The following is an 18,254-nucleotide window of genomic DNA, read 5'->3' as shown; positions in this document are numbered from 1 at the left end:
AAGAGTAACTTCTCAAGTTTGCAGAGCTAAGTGGTAGAGCTGAAATTCAAGTCCAGGAGTATTCAGAAGATAACTTTGGGGCCCTGTTAAGTGCTTTAGTTAGCAAGAAGAAAAACAACTTCATAAATGTGGGTTCTGATAGTTTCCTCAAAGGCCCACTAGATGGCAGTGTTGTCTGATACAGCTCTGTGACTAAAGGGGCTTAGCCAGGTCCTAGGGTTTATAGGGGGAAGTGAATGTGAGAAATATGTGTGGAGTGTTTATTATTCAATTGCCATAACTTGGAGAATGCCTTATTAATGGTTGTCACTTGCTGTTATACTTAACTTTTTTTGAGTTTATGTTTTTTCTCTAGCTCAGTAAATTATAGTATTTTAAGGACAGAGAATATTGTTTCTTTCCACAGCTCCTGCAACTGAGTTTCTCATACTTGGAAAATGGCAGAAGTCTTTCCTACAGAGTGCAGAAGTAAACCTTGCCATAGGAGAAACAGCTTCCTGATCAAGATATTTCCTGAGCCAGGTAAGTTTCTTACTGCATCTCAGGTAGTGATTTGAACACCATATTCATGCAGTTAGTATTGTTGAATACATGCCATACGACATTTGGAATCTTGACTTTTGCATAAGTACAGTGATTTTGTAGTTTAAGTGTGAAAAGTATCCCTTGTGTCTTTCCGTTAGCTGAAGAGAGTGACTTCTACTGCTCTCTTTTGTATTTCACTGTGACTGCCTGAGGAGGGAGTGACAGGGAATATGGAGGAAGCCCAGGAGGAGACTTGGGTAGGATGTGAACACTGTGGAGAAGTGAGGTGTTTAGCTTTGCATTAGGTAAGCAGAATTTCAACAAGTCAGGATCAGCAAATTTGTGTGATGTTCTGGTAAGCCACTTCCCTTCTGCAGCCCACTCATTAATTTTCGGAAGCCTGACAGAACGGCTAAAAGGATGATCAATTTCAAGTGTCACTCCTGGCGTGTTTTTAGCCTTATGTAAAAGGAGTTCCTGACAAGTAACCCTGTTAGTGCCCTCAAAATGTCTCCTATTATTAAATATTGGGAATAAGCTGAAATAATGAAATGAGCTTTTTTTTTTTTTTTGGTCACCAGTGTGGTTGGTCTAGGAGATGATAAGATTAGTGTCTATTACTGACTATTAGGTGGGCTTACCTAAGACTCAAACCAGCAAAACCTTGAGAGAAATGAACACATTTCAAGGAGAACTACTTTTCTTTAGTGGATTTGTTTGGAACAAATGGTTTATCTCTACTCATTTTGCAAGTGATTGCATAACATTGTTACCTAGCAGATAAAATCCTCCTTCTCTTCCTCCTCCTCCCTGAGAAATTTTATTCTAATATGTTGCTTTAATCCTGGGTAGGTAACTGGTGTTATCTGGGCCGCTGAGCTGCCCCTGAGAGAGTCGTGGGTGGCACTGTGGGTGTCTCTCTACCAGAGGGACACAGTGCCTTTCTCTCCTTGTGTTTGCTTCTCTCTTTATCCTCACTCAGGTATTTTCTTTTTTCCCTTCTTTCCTGGATGTCACATTTGCTTCCTTTTCTTTTTGATAACACCTTCTATCCTTAAATCTTTAGGCCACGTCATAGATGATGTTGGACATTTTGATGCCTGTTGGCACTAAAGCATTTGCTGATGCTGGTCTTAATTCCTTTTATATCCTAATATTTGGTGAACTGATTTTATTTCCAATGTGCTTGGTGAAAAAAGGGGAGAAAGTTATTGCAGAAGAAACCCAAGTGTGCAGAATTTATAACTGAGCTGCAAAGGATGTAGTAGCAAAAATTGCTAGTAGATGAAAGATGAAGAAGCCTTCAAGGTGGCACTGCGTCAGCTACTTCCACAGTCATTACATACTTAGGTATGCTAACTATATATAGTATGTATGGTGGCGGTGTGTGTATACTATATATATATATATATTATATATATATATATATATAGTTCTGGGGAGGAAAGAAAGAAAGAAAGATAGAGAGGGTGCCTGGGTGCTCAGTCAGTTGAGCATCCAGCTTTGGCTCAATTCATGTGACTTTGAGCCCTGCATCAGGCTTGCTGCTGTCAGCACAGAGCCTGCTTCGGATCCTCTGTCCCCTACTCTCTGCCCCTCCCTCATTCATGGTTTTTTTTTTTTCTCTCTCTATCTCTCTCAAAAATAAAAATAAACATTAAAAAACAGAAAGAAAGAAAGATAGGGAGAAGGAAAGAAAGAAAAAGAAAAAAAAACCTGTCTGCAGGCCTAGAATATCCCTAGGCAGCTTATTTGTGACTCCTGCTATAAATACTATGAATTCTAGAGATAGATTATTGTAATTTTGTTACACCTGGGAATCTTAATGTTACCACAGTGTTCTGACAGAAGTTTTAGCACAGTTTTCTGGATGAATGTTCACCCACTCAATTAAAACTCTGTAACTCCTCAGAATGTGAAATTCTGAACTAAGACTGGAAACAGTAAACTGACTAATTAAACAACATCACTTACTGTTAAAATACGAAGAGTTATTAATTTATAAAGCTAATTGGATTGGAATCCAGCTAAACTTAAACCAGAGTTACATTCTAATTGCTCTTTTACTTTAGAAAATATCAAAGACCAGGAGATGATATTTTTATGGTGACAGTTCTTAACAATCCATGCAGGTCTTCAATAGAAGCCTTTATTAGAGGAGTGGTATATGAAAGAATAAAGTGTAACAGGCCAACTTTATGGAGTTGACTCAGAGTGCATTAGAAAAAAAAAAAGAATTTATAAAGAATGTTAAAAAACACAGCCTTCATTCCATATGTACTAGTATCTAATACTCTCATAATGTATTTTTTAAAAATTTTGTTTTCTGGAATGTTGTCTGAAATACAGATTTTACAAACTGAGTTGTTTTCAATACTTTGAACCAGTTACGAATTGTTTCCTTTGTGTTAATAGAGCTGTCAGGCTGTTTGTACTCATGTTGCCTTTGATGTCTATCAAGAATGGACACCCAAAGAGAAGGCTGGGAGGCCTGTTTGACGCAGCCCTCCTGTAGATGCAAAGTGACTGACTTTCCCAAGTGGAAGAGCGTATACAGACAGTGTGACAGGAGTAGAGGATGCTCTGTCTTCTGGGGCAAACGCCCACTGATATTTGAGCATTGCACTGTGAACAATTCTGTTCAGACATGTTTCTCAGATGTTTGCCTCAGATTGCAGGGGCTTTTCCTTTTGTAACTCAGGTTACAATAACCTTAGAGACCCCTATGAGTCCTTTCAGGTTTCCTGCTCGATGAGTTTCCTCTAGCTGTTACCCAGCCTTCTGAAACTGTGTGGCCTGCCAAGCTTCTTGGGAATCCTGACCACATCCACTGTACCTTACAGTCCTGTCAGGAAGTGTCAACTGCAGTTTAATCCCCAATACCGAGGACGGTCAAAATGCTAATCCCCACCCACTGTGGGCTCCCAGGAGCGGTGCTGAGTCCTTACACAGGACGCTGGAGGCCTGTACGTGTCAAGGTTTGTCTCCTGTCACAGCTGCCTGAGGAATCCTGAACCCTGCCTTGTGGCCACAGCTGTGGGAAGTCAGGCCCCGCAGGGCATCCCCACTTTCCCAGCTCAACACTGCTGCTTGCCTTGCATGCAGATGCCTCTCAGGGCAGGTGACTTTTACCTCCTTGGGCTCTGTCATTCATGCATTCCACTTGGTGACCTTTCCTTCATGTCTCTTTACTGGGTGCCCATTTACGGGTGCAAACAGTGTCTCATTACCAGCTCCCTCGCTTTGTCATTTGCCAGCTTTGTGTCAGGCTGCGGTCTGTCAGCAGCCTGACACTCTCAGTTCAAAACCAACACTCCTGCTCATTGTTGCCCGCACATGTCTCCTCTCTCGCCTCTGCCTGCCATTGGACGGAGCCTCAATGCCATGCTCAAGGTGCCATTGTGTGGTACAAAGGAAGACAGGGTTAGGAGAGACTCTGAACTCAATCACTTGTCAAAGATTATGTCTTTATGAGGCACTTTTAATTAGGCTTTGCTATTTGGTTTCTAGCTTTTCCCTACATCCCTCTCACCCTTCTTATCACTTATCCACATGCCCACCAGAGAGAACTGTAATAACAATGAAATGGGATTTTAACTTGAACAACTATAGGACTTGAAAGGTGAAGGTCGGGGCAATAGCAATGCAATGAGTAGGAAGAACAAACAATTACAATTCAGTTGCCACCCATATACCTCTGTGGGGAAGACGATAAACAATCATAAGGCTCCTTTAAGGTTTTGCACAAGACAAGAAATCATCTACTTTGTTTTATGTAAGGCACATTGCTTCTGAAGCTGCTTGGTCTTGTCATATGACTATACTTTCTTCTCTTCAAATGTTTCATTTCTCTCTCTCTTTTTTTTCTTACTGGATGTAGAAACCCTTTTCCTACCATAATGGCATTGAATTGAGTAGAACTGCATTTCGTTGACCGTACAAAAGAATATAATCTGGCTTGTTGTGTAAGCCAATACGTGTATGATGTGCCTACATTTCTACCTGGACTTCTGTTTCTGTGAGCAATGAGTGAACACACACACACACACACACACACACACACACACACAGCTCCATAACAATCTCTTGTCATATCTGCCTAGATGGTAATGTTTTATGTAAATAAAGTCTCTAATTAATTTTTATGACCCATGCAGGCTTCTGCAATTCCTTTTCTCAACACCAATGTGTACAGAGTTAGCATAATATTAAAGTTCTTTTATCAATTTTTATTCTTTAATCTGCTATCCTATTTCTAATCGGTTAACAGCTTAAAAATATATTTTTTTCTTTTGAAAAATTTTTTCCCCTTAAACTGGAAAATTTTATAATTAGGTCATGTGATAAAATCAGTAAAACAAAAAAAGACTCTCTCAAGATTTAACTTCCTGTGTGCTATCTTTGGACAGCGACTTTGCAAGGTGCCTGAGAATTCATGGCCTGAGAATTTGTTTGGACTGCACTTTTTTCAATAATTGAAGTAATAGTTCATGTGTGGATGCAGATTATAAAGTTCTGTAATAGTTCCCATTTGTTCATATTTTTATTCTTGCTGCCAACATCTGCTTTATTTTCTGAATGCATTTGTAAGTACTCTCTAGAAGCTATATGAGAATTTAACCTTCTCTCTTCCAGAAGATGAGGAAATACTAACAGATGAGGCTTTAAGGCATCTTTTTGCATCTTCCCCTATTCCCCCAAAGCTGTGAATTTTATCCTATTTTGGTTTTATGATCCACACAGAGTAAGGACATAATTTCATTCATATTACCTCAGTCAGGTATGTGCACCAACAGGCATGTACTTTTTACACTGAGAGGAATTCTCACTGTTCGTTGCAGAGAACTTCTTTTTAAAATTTACTGGTAGTAGGGTTTTTATCATATTTTAGTCTGGAAACAGAAGCATTCATTCCTCTGGGGTCTTTTTCTGTGTGTGGAGCCAAAGAAAGTCTCTAGAAGTCAGGAGCTGTGTCTTCGCTTTGTGTTGTTATGGGTAAATTGTAGAGGTTTCTCGTTACAGATTGTGCACTTGGCATCCTCTTACAGGCGCAACAGACCTTTCCACTTAGTTACAGGATGTGTTTCTGAAGACAAATTAAATCTTTTCCACTGAGAGCAGAGAGATCTTTTCTTTTTCCTCAGCCAGAAAAGATCTGGTTAGCTTATGTTAATAACAGAATCCCCCATATTATGGCATAACTCTCCCTGCACACCGTCTGAAATGCTGCTCATGTGATTGGGTGTAATCAGGAAGTGGGTGGCATGATTAAATAGGCCTAATTTATGTTGGGGGCAGCTTGGAGCTAGAAGCTTCAGAAAATATGTATAAGAACTTCTCACATTTTGTTACTTTAATTAAACAGTTTAAAATGCACACTTCCCCAGAATTTGATATCCTACCCCACCCAATAATATTCTATGTTGTAAATACATTGAATTCTCATAATCAGAAATTCTTCATAAATTTTACACCAACTGCCAGGAGAATAGTGTAGTTAAAGAATCCAGAGGGTGAGGTTGAAACAAGGTCAAATTAGAGGCAAAGACCTGGTGTGCTCATCCCTATACATGTCTTAGGTTGGGTGCCTCAGAAGCAGGTCCCCAAGATGAGGATTAGTGTATGAGTGATTTTCTAAAGAAATGCACCCTGGCCAAACACAGGGAGTGAAGGAACTAAGGGTGTGATTCTGTGCTGAGATCCAGAGGAGACTGGCTTTGGTCTATACCACAGGGAAATATTTGAGGCAAGAAAACTGGGCTTCTCTAATCCTGTGCTCCACGAATCACTAGCTAAATATTCTGACGGTGAAGCAAGCTAGTAGCTTGAGGGCTGTATGCCACAGAAGAGTAACAAGTGTTATCCAATAGAGGTTAAGGCACACTGCAGCCAGAAGAGGCTACAGAAATAGCAAAGGGCAAGAAGGCAGAGCATAACACAACTACATACTATAATTCCTGTGGAAGCTGGTTTGAGCTCCAGAGTACCACCTGGGTGTTTCCTCAAAGGCCAGTTGTTTTCCCTTTAAGTTAAGCCTACTAGGATATGAGACCATTAACAGGAAGCTTGGGTACTAAATAGGAGAGAGATTCTGGAGCCCACTTCAATCTACTTGCCAGGTCTGATTGTGCACATCTCTTCCTAACTCCTAGCTCAGTGATGCACTGGTAACTTGCAGTCAACTATGGTGGCAGTGTTTCCATATGGATATTTGAAATCACCACATATTAGGGCTTAACTGGGGGCAGGTAGGGAGCAAAGCCAGTTGTAAAATGATTACCATCATACCACTCTGATGGCAAGCAAAAGTGTTAATAGAGAAAAGAAATTGTTAAAAGTGCACATTTATTCTATTAAATACACCAAATAACGTATACATTAAATAATATTAAATGATTTATATGAAAACATTTTGTAGTAATCAAGTGCTATACAAATGTAATTGTTGAAATTGCCTATTACAACATAAGAAACATACAACACTTCTCTCCAGAGCATCTAAAGTGGCAAAATACTGTAAAAATAATTGTGAAAAGGTGATTCTTTAGTTGTTCTGATGTAATTGTTGCTGCTATCAGGCAAAAGCTATCCCAGAAGAGAGTTTACTTATCACTTTCTTCTTTTATTTCTTTTCCCAAGGTGCCTAGTTAATTGCCTTATGACTCATGTCTTATACTTTGCTTCTCTCATAGGCAGATAGAAAATGTTTTATTGGGAGAGGTCACCACATAAATGCGTAATACTCTCTTTTCTGGTGGATATTGTGAGGAAAATAGACTAGTCCAATAGAAAGAAGCCACAACAAAAAACCCCAAGAATTTCCAGTCTGCCTGAACATTTTAGTACATGGGCTGCCGAAGCAAGCACTGCCTGAAGATTTTAAAGGAACACAGTGCTCTTCAAACTCTTAAAAAACTCAGAAAACTCAGAAACTTTAAGTGCTGTGTCATGAAATCTTGTTTGCGGGATGCAAGGGTCACTTCAGTTCATTTTGTAGCCACCAGCGTGCCATGGCTAGTACCCAGGCTCTGGGGAAGGCAGTGAAGAAAATTGCCCTGAAAAGATAGTCATACCCCTCTCCCACTCCAGAAAGGCATTGAGTCCTATTTGATAGCTGAGGTTTTGAAAGTTCAAGTATGGTAGGCAGAATCATATCCTACCTGCCAAAGGTTGTTTATATCCTAATTCTGAAATGTGGGAACATGTTATTTTACATAACAAAAGGGGCTTTGCAGATAAGATTAAGTCAAGGATTTTGAGTTGGAGAGATTGTCCTGGACCATCTGGATTCATCTAATGTAATTACAGCCCTTATAAGACAAATTCAGGAGGGTCAGAGCCAGAGAAGGAGTGATAAGGAAGCAGAGGTCTGAGTGATTGGTGGGGGTGATGAGCCAAGGATGTGTCCTGTAGAAGTGGGAGGGAGGGGGCGGGGAGACAAGGAAGGAAAATCTCCCCCAGGGCCTCCAGAATGAGCACAGCCTGGCCAACATCTATTTTAGACTATTGCCCTTCAGAAGTGCAAGGTGATAATTTTGTGTTGTTTTAAGCACTAAGTTTGTGATACTTTATACAGTGGCAATGGGAAACAAATACACCAAGGTTCTAGGCTCCAATATCTCCTCTGAAAGTACCCTTTAGTCCTCCTTTTTCATAGTGCTGTTTAGTGATTCCCATGAGCTAAGCAGGGACAGTAATAAATGCAGCTACAGAGAGGAGTGCTACACATGACTTCTAATGAGCTCAAAAAACTTTTCTACATTGATTCATTTATCCCAACAGATTTTTTTTATTAGAAAGGATTTTATTCTAACTTAGCATACAAAAACATTAATAGTTTCTAATATATGAAGTCTTTTCAAATTTTATTATCTTCCTGCTAACCTGATTTTTACAAGATAAGCATTTTCTATTATAAATGAATTAGGTATTCATTATAGAAAATTGGAAATAGAAGGAAAAAGAAAAAGCATCCATTTTCCCATTATCAGAGAAAACCATTCAATGTTTTTTCTTCCAGTGTTTTATGCACACTTTTTATGTTTATTGTACTTATTTACGTAATAACATTTTGCATCCTGCTATTTTCACTTAATACTATATAAATATTCACTGTATGCTTGTGAACTTATTGTGACTATAATTTTTTTTTCTGTTCTCCAATTTGGATTGTTGAATAAACCCAAACCCAGTAAGGGTTCTTGGATACAAATATAAAAAAAATATCAACCCTGGCAAATGGAAACAGAAAAGCATATTATATTGAAAGGGTAATTTGGGTGACTTATGGAACTAATGGGCAGACTGGAGAATCAAGGGAGATGAGATGTAGCCAAGGTCACATTGCCTAGGACACTTAGGATCCTGGTCATTGGGCTCTCTCTTCTGACTGTGCCATCTTTAAGAAATTATTTTTTAAGTGTTTTTATTTATTTATTTTTAGAGAGAGAGAGGGCTCAAGTAGGGGAGGGGCAGAGAGAGAGAGGGAGAGGGAGAGAGGGAGAGAGGGAGAGAGGGAGAGAGGGAGAGAGGGAGAGAGAGAGAGAGAGAGAGAGAGAGAGAGAGAAAGAGAGAATGAGAGAGAGAATACCAAGCAGGTTCGTAGCTGACAGCACAGAGCTTGAGGCAGGGCTTGATCCCATGAACCTGTGCCGACATCATGAGTCAGATACTCAACTGACTGAGCCACCCAGGCACCCTTGACTGTGCAATCTTTAAATGTTGCCTCCAATACACAAAGAGGCCCAAGAAACCTGTCTGTGTGGTAGGAGGCTCCCTGCATAGCATAGAAACCTTGGAAAGAATATTCTGATATTACCCTCCTTAAATTATCAGGTTTTTATATTTTTAAGGGATTTAAATGCCACTTTGTGATATGTAGGTATCTACCCAAGGTTTCTAGGATAAATTCTGTCTTGGTTTACAGAACGTATTAAGATATCATCTCTATAAGGGACAGACATGGTATCTCGTGGAAGGATGTGATGTTCAAAAAAATTTTTGGTACCAAATTACAGCATGGAGCTAGCGATTTCCCAAGATTCTGAGGCAGGATGGTAAAAATATACTATGCACCTTGCCAGATTGTAGCAAACTGCTTCTGGACTTCTCTGGTTTTAGTGATACAGAGAGAGAAAAACATTTTTTAAAAATTGAAATCCACATACTAGATACCCAAATCTGTATTTATTTGCTTCAGGAAGAACAACACATCTGGAAGAGCACTTTCACATAGTGCAATCAATTGATTAAGTGAGCATGTTGTCACTACCTTCAATTCCCTGAGACCCTAATGTCTTCTGCGTGGGCTAAACTGAAAGGTTAAATGGAATTTTCCATTTTTTGTTCCACAAATATGTATTCGGTGCCTAATGAGTGCCACATCTATTCTACACCTTTGAGATATGTAGGTGAACAAAACAAAGGTTCCTGCCATCATGTAGCTTATATTCTAGTGGGAATCACCTCCTCTATATTTTTTCATGTTTGGAGGAAGACACTCATCCTGGAGATTTACCCAAGTATCCCTCCCTGCTTTATGGTCCTCACTTTCTACACTTGTCCTCAACATGGGTGGTACCACCTTCAGGGACATTTTGAAAATTTGTGGACACACTTTTGACTGCTCCATGATTGATCAGTGCTACCAGATTCAGCAGACGAGGGCCGGGAATGTTAGCCACCCTGCACACAAGGCAGACTTCTGCAAGAGAGCATTGTCCTACCCCTGCACAAATTGCAAATGATACTCCAGATATTCTAATAGCCTAATTGTGTTGAGGTGAACACAAGTTTTCAAAATCACATCAATGATGGCAATGCTGCTTCTGTGTCTTGAGTTGCCACATGACATACATATGTCACCCTTCATTGACAGATGTAACATTCACAGTGATTCTTTGTATGGGGCAAGTATCTGACTAATCTATTATGACTTCCAATGCAATCATGCATTAATTATAAATTAATTTCCTTTTATTTCTTCTTCATATTATAGGTAGGCCATTCTGGTTGTTATGTATGTATGTGTGTATGTATGTATGTATGTATGTATGTATGTGTGTGTGTGTGTAGATTGGTTATATTTATGAATTTCATTCCAGGGAAGTAAAGCAGGCTTTTAAAAATATTTTACAGGGACCCTGGGTGGTTCAGGCGGTTAAGTGTCTGACTTTGGCTCAGGTCATGATGTCACAGTTTGTGGGTTTGAGCCCCGCATTGGACTGTCTGCTGTCAGCACAGAGCCTGCTTTGGATCCTCTGTCCTCCTCTCTTTTTCCCCCTCCCCTGCTCATGCCCTTCCTCTTTTTCTGTCTCTCTCTGTCTAAAATAAATACACATTAAAATTTTTAAAAATGTTTCTCAAGTTTTATTGACTTGAGATTCACCACTTCACTAGCTCTACAAATCAAGGAGCCAGGAAGAGGAATCTGTCAGCTGATAAGTTGTCAATGGTATACCAGAATATAGGGAAATAACTCATGTTATTGTGTTATTTATTGTGTTATTATACTCATAATATTTTGGGGGTTCCACCAGGGCTATGTTGATATGCTATTTGTTTAGAATTTATCAATATTTATCAGAAGACCCAATAAGCCCCTATCTAACAGGTGAACTCCAGTGGTACTCTGAATAGCCAAGATTCAAAGTGAACCTTAGCATGTGACCAAAAGTCCCCAGTGCCACAGGTTCTGCTTGAAGGCTAGGGGAAGCGTTCATAGAAAGTGCTTGTATTGAGTCCTCCTCAAGGACACCCCTCTTCCCCTCCAGTTAAGAAGCTCTTCATCCATGAGGTATTGAGATCGTTGATGCTTATAGCTCAGATTAGGCCTCTCTTCACCAGCCTGGAGTCTTAACCAGTTATACAAACTGGTAGCACTTTGGTGATCTGCTGGTACACTTTGGTGCCGTAGACTTCATGGTCAGTTGTTCTCTGTCAGAGAGAACAGCTGCAAGTCAGCCACTCCAGTTTTCACTCTGGCCCTCCTTTTTGTTTGTGGCAGCCACTCTTATCTTGTGTTAGGTGGTTCAGCAGTGCTTCTGAATCTCTGACATCTCAGGATCCTTCCATCCTCAGGGAGTTCAGGGGGTCTGTTTTGCTGCAGTGCCTCCCTCAGTATCCTGGTCTTAGTCAAGAGCCATTTAAAGTGCTTTTCAGAGATATTAACACTCTCCTCACCAACGTATTTCTCACGGCCTTGATGAATGGTGTCAGAGCCACTTGACTGCTATAGAGGATGGGTGGTGGTAGATGAGTTGCATATGATAGTTCATCCCATCATTCGTATTTCATGAGCTCTTTTTATATAGTCCTGTTTATAAACCAAGTTTGTTTGTTTGTTTGTTTTCTGGCATCTCATTTAGTGTTGCCCTCTGTTATGTCTTAAGTTTCAGGAAAAGCCTCCCAACACCAATTAAAACAGCTTGTAACTGCTTGAATTCGTTTCTCAAATCTACAGTCTCTGGTGAATGTACTTGTGCTGAGTACACTTGTTTGAAAAACTTCAGAATTCTTTCTACACATATTCCCCAGATTTTTCTGACTTAAAATTGTACATTCCAGCAATCCTTTTGGTGTAGAAACCTTTCCTGCAAGTGTTTGACTTTGTAATTGTATTTCCAAAACATGCTGGGATCTGACACTAGTTATAAGACTAGTGGTAGCGAGAAGCAAGGGATAAAGAGAAATGGATTTTTTTCTTGCAAAACAACTTCTTTATATGAGGTTATTAGAGGGCCTTCTCATTCATCACATAAGAGTGGCAGTTGACTGTTCAAAGTACTTAGAGACCTCCAAATCTTCCCTCGTGTATGAGTCAGTTTAAGTTGCTATGACAAAATACCATACACTGAGTGGCTTAAACAACAGGGATTTATTTCTTACAGTTCTGGAGGCTGGAAATCTAAGACCAGAATGCTAGCTGATTTGGTTCCCAGGTGAAGGCTTTCTTCCTGGCTTGCAGACAGCTGCCTTCTTGCTGTTTCTTCACAATGGCAGAGAGACAGCAAGCCCTCTCGTCTCTCTTTCTGTAAGGGCACTAATCCATTGTGAAGACACCATTCTCATGAACTCATCCAAAATTAATTACCCCCCCCAAAGGCCCCATCTCCAAATACTATCACACTAGGGATCAGAACTTCAACATATGAGTTTTGGCAAGAAATGATTCAGTCCATAGCACCATATATCCTCAGTATAATTTTCAAAGTCCAGTTACTTTCCAACTAATGTTCTAGCTTTCACATGTGACACATGGTGAACATATGAATTTAAATGGATTTAAATTTAACATATGAGATGTGACTCAGGGCACCTGGGTGCCTCAGTCGGTTAAGCATCCAACTCTTGATTTCAGCTCAGGTCGTGATCTCATGGTCAAACCACACATTGGGCTCTGTGCTGGGTGTGCAGCCTACTTAAAAAAATAATGTGATTCAGTAATTCCCAGAATAAACATTCTCAATTATTATAGATTTCCAACTGTCCCCTAGTGTGACTTTGTGCCACACTTTCAATATTCAAAATTCCAGGTATGGGTATCTGACTGATTAAGCCTGTGTTGCAGGCACATGGCCCACTTGTCTTCCACAGGGGGAGGCTAGGCCTGGAAGTCTTTACCTCTTGGGATTTCCCCTAAATTGAAGGGATGTTCAGGTGCTAAATCACAATTGTTTTCTATAAAGATGTTCAGATATTTTTCTTCAGTGTTCTGGCAATTTTAAATGACACTGATAAACAGCATAGTTTTCAGTTATTTCCTAGAGAGATTCTCCAAAGTAAAGTTGGGGGGGGGTCAAAGATTTTATTTAAAAAATGTAGGATGTTTGATATATACTGTCAAATTGTTTTTTTTTTTAATTTTGTACCAATTTGTTCTTACTCCAGCAGTGTTTGAGTGATCCTGTTTCACTGTGTTGTCTCTCCCACTGACCTCAGACATTTCCTTTTCTGTCAACAGTCCATTATTTTTTGCTTGACATCAACTTTTTGTCTTTTAAAGAAACTTAGCATTTCCCATGCCAAAAAAGAAAAAAAGAAAAGAATAAAAGAAAAACAGAAGAAAATAAAAACCCTCCTCAAGCCAAATAATACTCATGTAAATTTACTCTTGGCAGAGCTACTCACAGCATCAGACCAATTTTGATATTTCTAGATTTTCCAGATTGAGCCAAGGTACACCCTTGCCATCTCTTTATGTCTTTCTTGGTACCACTATTATTATTATTATTATTATTATTATTATTATTATTATTATTTTAGGATGATTAAAAGTTATGAAATATTCTTTCTTTTGGATTGTATGGGTTTTGTATCTGAGGAGATGCCTCTCATAGCCAATATTAGGAGCATCTGCTAAGTGCCTGCTGTATGTACAGTGTCATGGAAGACACAGCAATGGATGGAGATGCTAATTGGATTCAGTAACAGGATGGCTTTTCATTTCCAGATGTTTTTTTATAACCCTGTTTTCATCAAGGTCTTTGTTCATCCATGTATGGTGGGCTTGGCCATTTCCCTTAAGCCTGTGTCAAAGCCTTAAACTGTCAAAGCCCTTTATAAAATCCATCGGTGAAACTCTCCAGCCCTAGTACTCTCTCCCCTGTGGAGTCATTCTCTATTATGCTTCTGGTTGTTCCTTACACCCTTCTCTTCTCCAACACACCTCTACCCATCAGCCCCACCCTTTTTAGGACAGCTCCTCAGTGTTTCCAAGAAAATGAATAAAGGTTCCTTATGAAGCATATTTGATTATATATTTTTGTTGACCATTAACCTCTTCTTTGAAGAAATTAAACATACTTCCCACTGTGAGAGACTTTCACATATGTTCCTGACATACTACATCATTTTGCTTTAGCAGTGCCTCAGGGTCAGGCCTGCTTTCACTTTTCTGTCTCCTGACATGGATAGGACAGCCCTGCATGTGATCCCAGTGCTTCCTGGGGCCTCCTGCCCCAGGAGGACATGCTCATTGATGACGATTCTTGTATGCCCTTGGACAGAATTATCACTATAAGACAGTTGGTTAGCATAGGGTTTACTGTCTATAGTTCAATAGATGTCCAGTGGCTTTTCCACAAAGTGTGGCTCATGGATCACCTGAATCAGAAGTTCTGTAAAAGTGTAAATTCACTTGGCTCCTGTCAAAACTACTACTGAGTCAAAATCATTGAAGTCATGGCGAAGTATTTGCATGTATGAACTGCCTTCCTTTTTCTCTTTTTAAAATTGAAGTGTCATTGATGTATATTATATTAATTTCCAGCATACAGCATAATGGTTCAATATCTGTGTATTTTGTGAAATGATCACTGCAGCAAGTCTAGTCAACAACCATCACCATACTTGCTTATAAATGTTTTTTTCTTGTAATGAAAACTTTTAAGATTTACCCTCTTAGCAGCTTTCAAACATGCAATACAGTATTATTAACTATAGTTGCCATGCTATATATTACATCCTTATGACTTTTGATTCTCTTCATCAATTTTGCCCACACCTTCCCCCCATGCATCTGGCAACTACCAAGAAAGAAGTGTTGGTGAGGATGTGGAGAAAAAGGAATGCTTGTGCACTGTTGGTGGGGAATGTAAATTGGTACAGTCACTTTGCAAAACAGTATGGAGGTTTCCCCTCAAAATTGAAAGAAGAATTACCGTATGATCTAGTAATTCCACTTCTGGGAATGTATCTGAAGGAAATGGAATGAAATGAAAATGAAAACACTAACTTAAAAAGATATCTTCACCCCATGTTCATTGAAGCATTGTTTATAACAGTCAAGAGATGGAAACAACCTAAGTGATCATCAGTGGATGATTGGATAAAGAAAATGTGGTCTGATGATTGGATAAAGAAAATGTGGTCTATATAAATATGTCAGACAGAGAAAGATAAATACTGTTTGATACCATTTTTATCTTATTTTGGATTGAAAGTTTTTCTGAATATATAATTGAAAGCTGGAAATACTGTTTTGTCAGAATTGGAAGAAAATGCTTGATGGCAAGAATTTCCTGGGAGAACTCTTTCTTTCTAAACTTGAAACAGCAATTAGAGAGATAGAAAGTTTGAATCAGAATCCCTTGGTATGAAAGCAAATAATCTGTATTTTTAATAAGAATTTTGTATTTTTATTATGTTTTATTTTGTCTTTAACCAAAACTACTTCACTCTGAATTTGACTTTTCTAGACTTATTTTCACACTTCCATTTCATGGAAAGGATAGTTGGTTTATTCTTTTAACCAATATTTTGTCACAGAGATACAACTTTGAATTATACACTGCTACAAAAAAGAGCCAAGGTTTCTGCTTTCCAGAAATGAACAAACACTCAAAGTGAGGAGACAGACAAGTAAGCAATCAGTTCCACACAGCTTAAGGAGGGCTGTAGTAGAGGAGGGCGTCCAGGAGAGGTGGCAACTGAGCCTGGGGATTAGGTGGGGCTTCCTGCAAATGCTAACAGCTGTGCAGGAAGGATTGAGGGCACAAGTGTGTCTGTGGTTTCTGCTCTGTGTGCACATGCGTGCGTCTTTTTGTGTTAGTCTGACTTTAACCATTTCCTTTCCTCTATTTTCAGTTCTACTAGTTAAATCTCATTCATTTATGACATCCCTCTCCACCTTCTTTTATCCTCCCTGTTATGTGTGTATTCATTCATTCATTCATTCATATTTTATTTATTTATTTATTTATTTATTTATTTATTTATTTATCTAAAAAATTTTTAAAATGTGATCCAGAAGTGTTTATTGCAGAAATTTGGCCTAGGTTCCAATTGGGTGGCCCCAGCTGAGGTTGGGCTTGGGGCCCCCTCATTTTTTTTTTAAACTAAACCATTCTTGAAGCACTAATCTTCCCATCTCCTTTGGCCTTGACCTGCTAGATTTGTTGTTTCAACCCCTTATTCCTTCCACCTCTATTTCCTCTTCTTCTCCCTTGTTCTTGTTAGACCTTGAACTAGCAAATGGATGTGTTCCTTAGGATCCCTATATTCCCACACCGTGTGCTGTGGACCCCATCAGTGACTGAAATGGCTAATTTCTGACATTGCACGAGGAGTTATGATTGACCCAAAACATATGAAATGACTTCTCTCTACTTTCTGCTGAGACTCAGGAGCAGGTGGTTTACCACAGCCCTCTCCTGCCACAGTCCTGCCTGACATCAAGTTCTCCCAAACTACATGCTGCCTCGTTTGGATGAGTGAAGGTTGTGATATTGCCAGCCCTTCAGAAAGACTTTAAAGATGTTGTTCATAAAGTATCTCTGGATCAAGATTCTTGGAGCATCTAAGGTAACAGTAATTTGGGTTCATTTTTGTGTTGGTTGCTGCCTTCTTCAGAGTGTGCTTAGCCCAGTGACAAATTATGTACTGACTGGGCCTCTTCATCCCTTCTTTATCTTTTAGAAACTGTATACATCTCAATTTTCTTCTCATTTTCTTCCTTTAAGGTGGGCTTCATGGTAGGGCAAAGGTAAGGTAGTGAAACGTTGAATATTTGGAAGGATTTGAGCTAAGGGAAGATTCAAATATGGGCAGGAAGGGGGCTTTAAGTGTGTGCTGTGAACCTGTATAAGACACCTCTTATGAACCACTTGCATCCTTGTAGCCATGTTTCAGTGACCGGTTCTATGCATCATTCAGGCAGCTTCTCACAGATGTCGTCTGTTAGCACCTTACCTCAGGTGCTAATATCTATCTTGCTCCCTGCCCCTGAGCTTTTCTAGTGCCAAACCTTGACCTCCATGCATGTGAATCCTGAAAGTGCATCTGTGGAGACATCCTTGACCGCTGGAAACAGAAGCCAGTGGATAAATTACATCTATCTCCCTTTTGTCTCCTGGATGAACAGTTATGACATTTCCTAAGGCTGCTCAGAAGGTTACAGCAAGATCAAGCATGAGTCACATATAGCAGTGACAAACTCTGTAATGCATCCTTGTATTATTCTTTCCTCTTTCTCTGTTTCACTCTCACTGCTGCTCCATGAATCATATTTCCTAAAGAAACTACCTGCGCTTAAGATTTTATATCAGTCTCTGCTTTCAGGGGAAGCTCAGACTGTGACATCAAGATTGGAGGGCAGAAATCCAGCCAACGCTGTTCACCAAAACCTATGCCCTGTTGCTTGGCTTCATCCTTCCAGAGGAAGGGGTAACCTTTTCCTTGTACAAAAATGTTATCTGCTTGTCAATCCCTACATTAGGGTCTATGTCTTCCTAGAGGGGAGCTTTTCTAACTTGTCTGTTGAGAGGGAGGAGACTTTAAAAAATGTATACAGGCACCTTATAGGCTAGTATTGGCTCTCATTCCAAATCAGGTTATCAGATTAAATGATTGGCCAAGATTTAGTTCACACTAAAAATTAAAGAGTATTTTTCAGATGTTGGACAGGGGTGGATGGGGGGCAGAGGGAAGAAGGGAGACTGAGATGGATAATGGCTGAAAGAGATGGTGGTAGAGGAGGAGGAGGGTAGGGTGGCTGATATACTAATGATGCACCTAGTTGACATACCTAGTCATGAGCATGGCTTCGTTCTCAGGTCAATATTATGATCCCATATGGGCTGAACTTTTTAATGTGTGTAAAAAATGTTTTGGAATGCTCTCACACACTGATTGACATTTTTATCCTTCCTTCTCTACCAAGGCTTCCCTACTGTGTCCTTAAATTGTACCCCAAATTTAGAGAGTACACAATTATGTGAATTATTTTTTGA

General features: G+C 39.6%; 1 protein-coding gene across 8 annotated transcripts in view; it reads left to right on the top strand.

The window, feature by feature from the left end:
- NXPH1 (neurexophilin 1) overlaps positions 1-18,254 on the top strand; it is a 428,911-nt gene that overhangs the window by 97,617 nt on the left and 313,040 nt on the right. For all 8 annotated transcript variants that reach the window (XM_053220330.1, XM_053220331.1, XM_053220329.1 and 5 more), the window contains one exon: positions 407-522. The gene's annotated coding sequence lies outside the window, so the exon portion shown is untranslated. The remainder of the gene's footprint in view (positions 1-406; positions 523-18,254) is intronic.

This window comes from Acinonyx jubatus, chromosome A2 (assembly GCF_027475565.1).
Source record: "Acinonyx jubatus isolate Ajub_Pintada_27869175 chromosome A2, VMU_Ajub_asm_v1.0, whole genome shotgun sequence".
Lineage (NCBI taxonomy): Eukaryota > Metazoa > Chordata > Mammalia > Carnivora > Felidae > Acinonyx > Acinonyx jubatus.
Note: the sequence above shows the minus strand (reverse complement) of the source record. Positions and strands in the feature narration are given on the sequence as shown.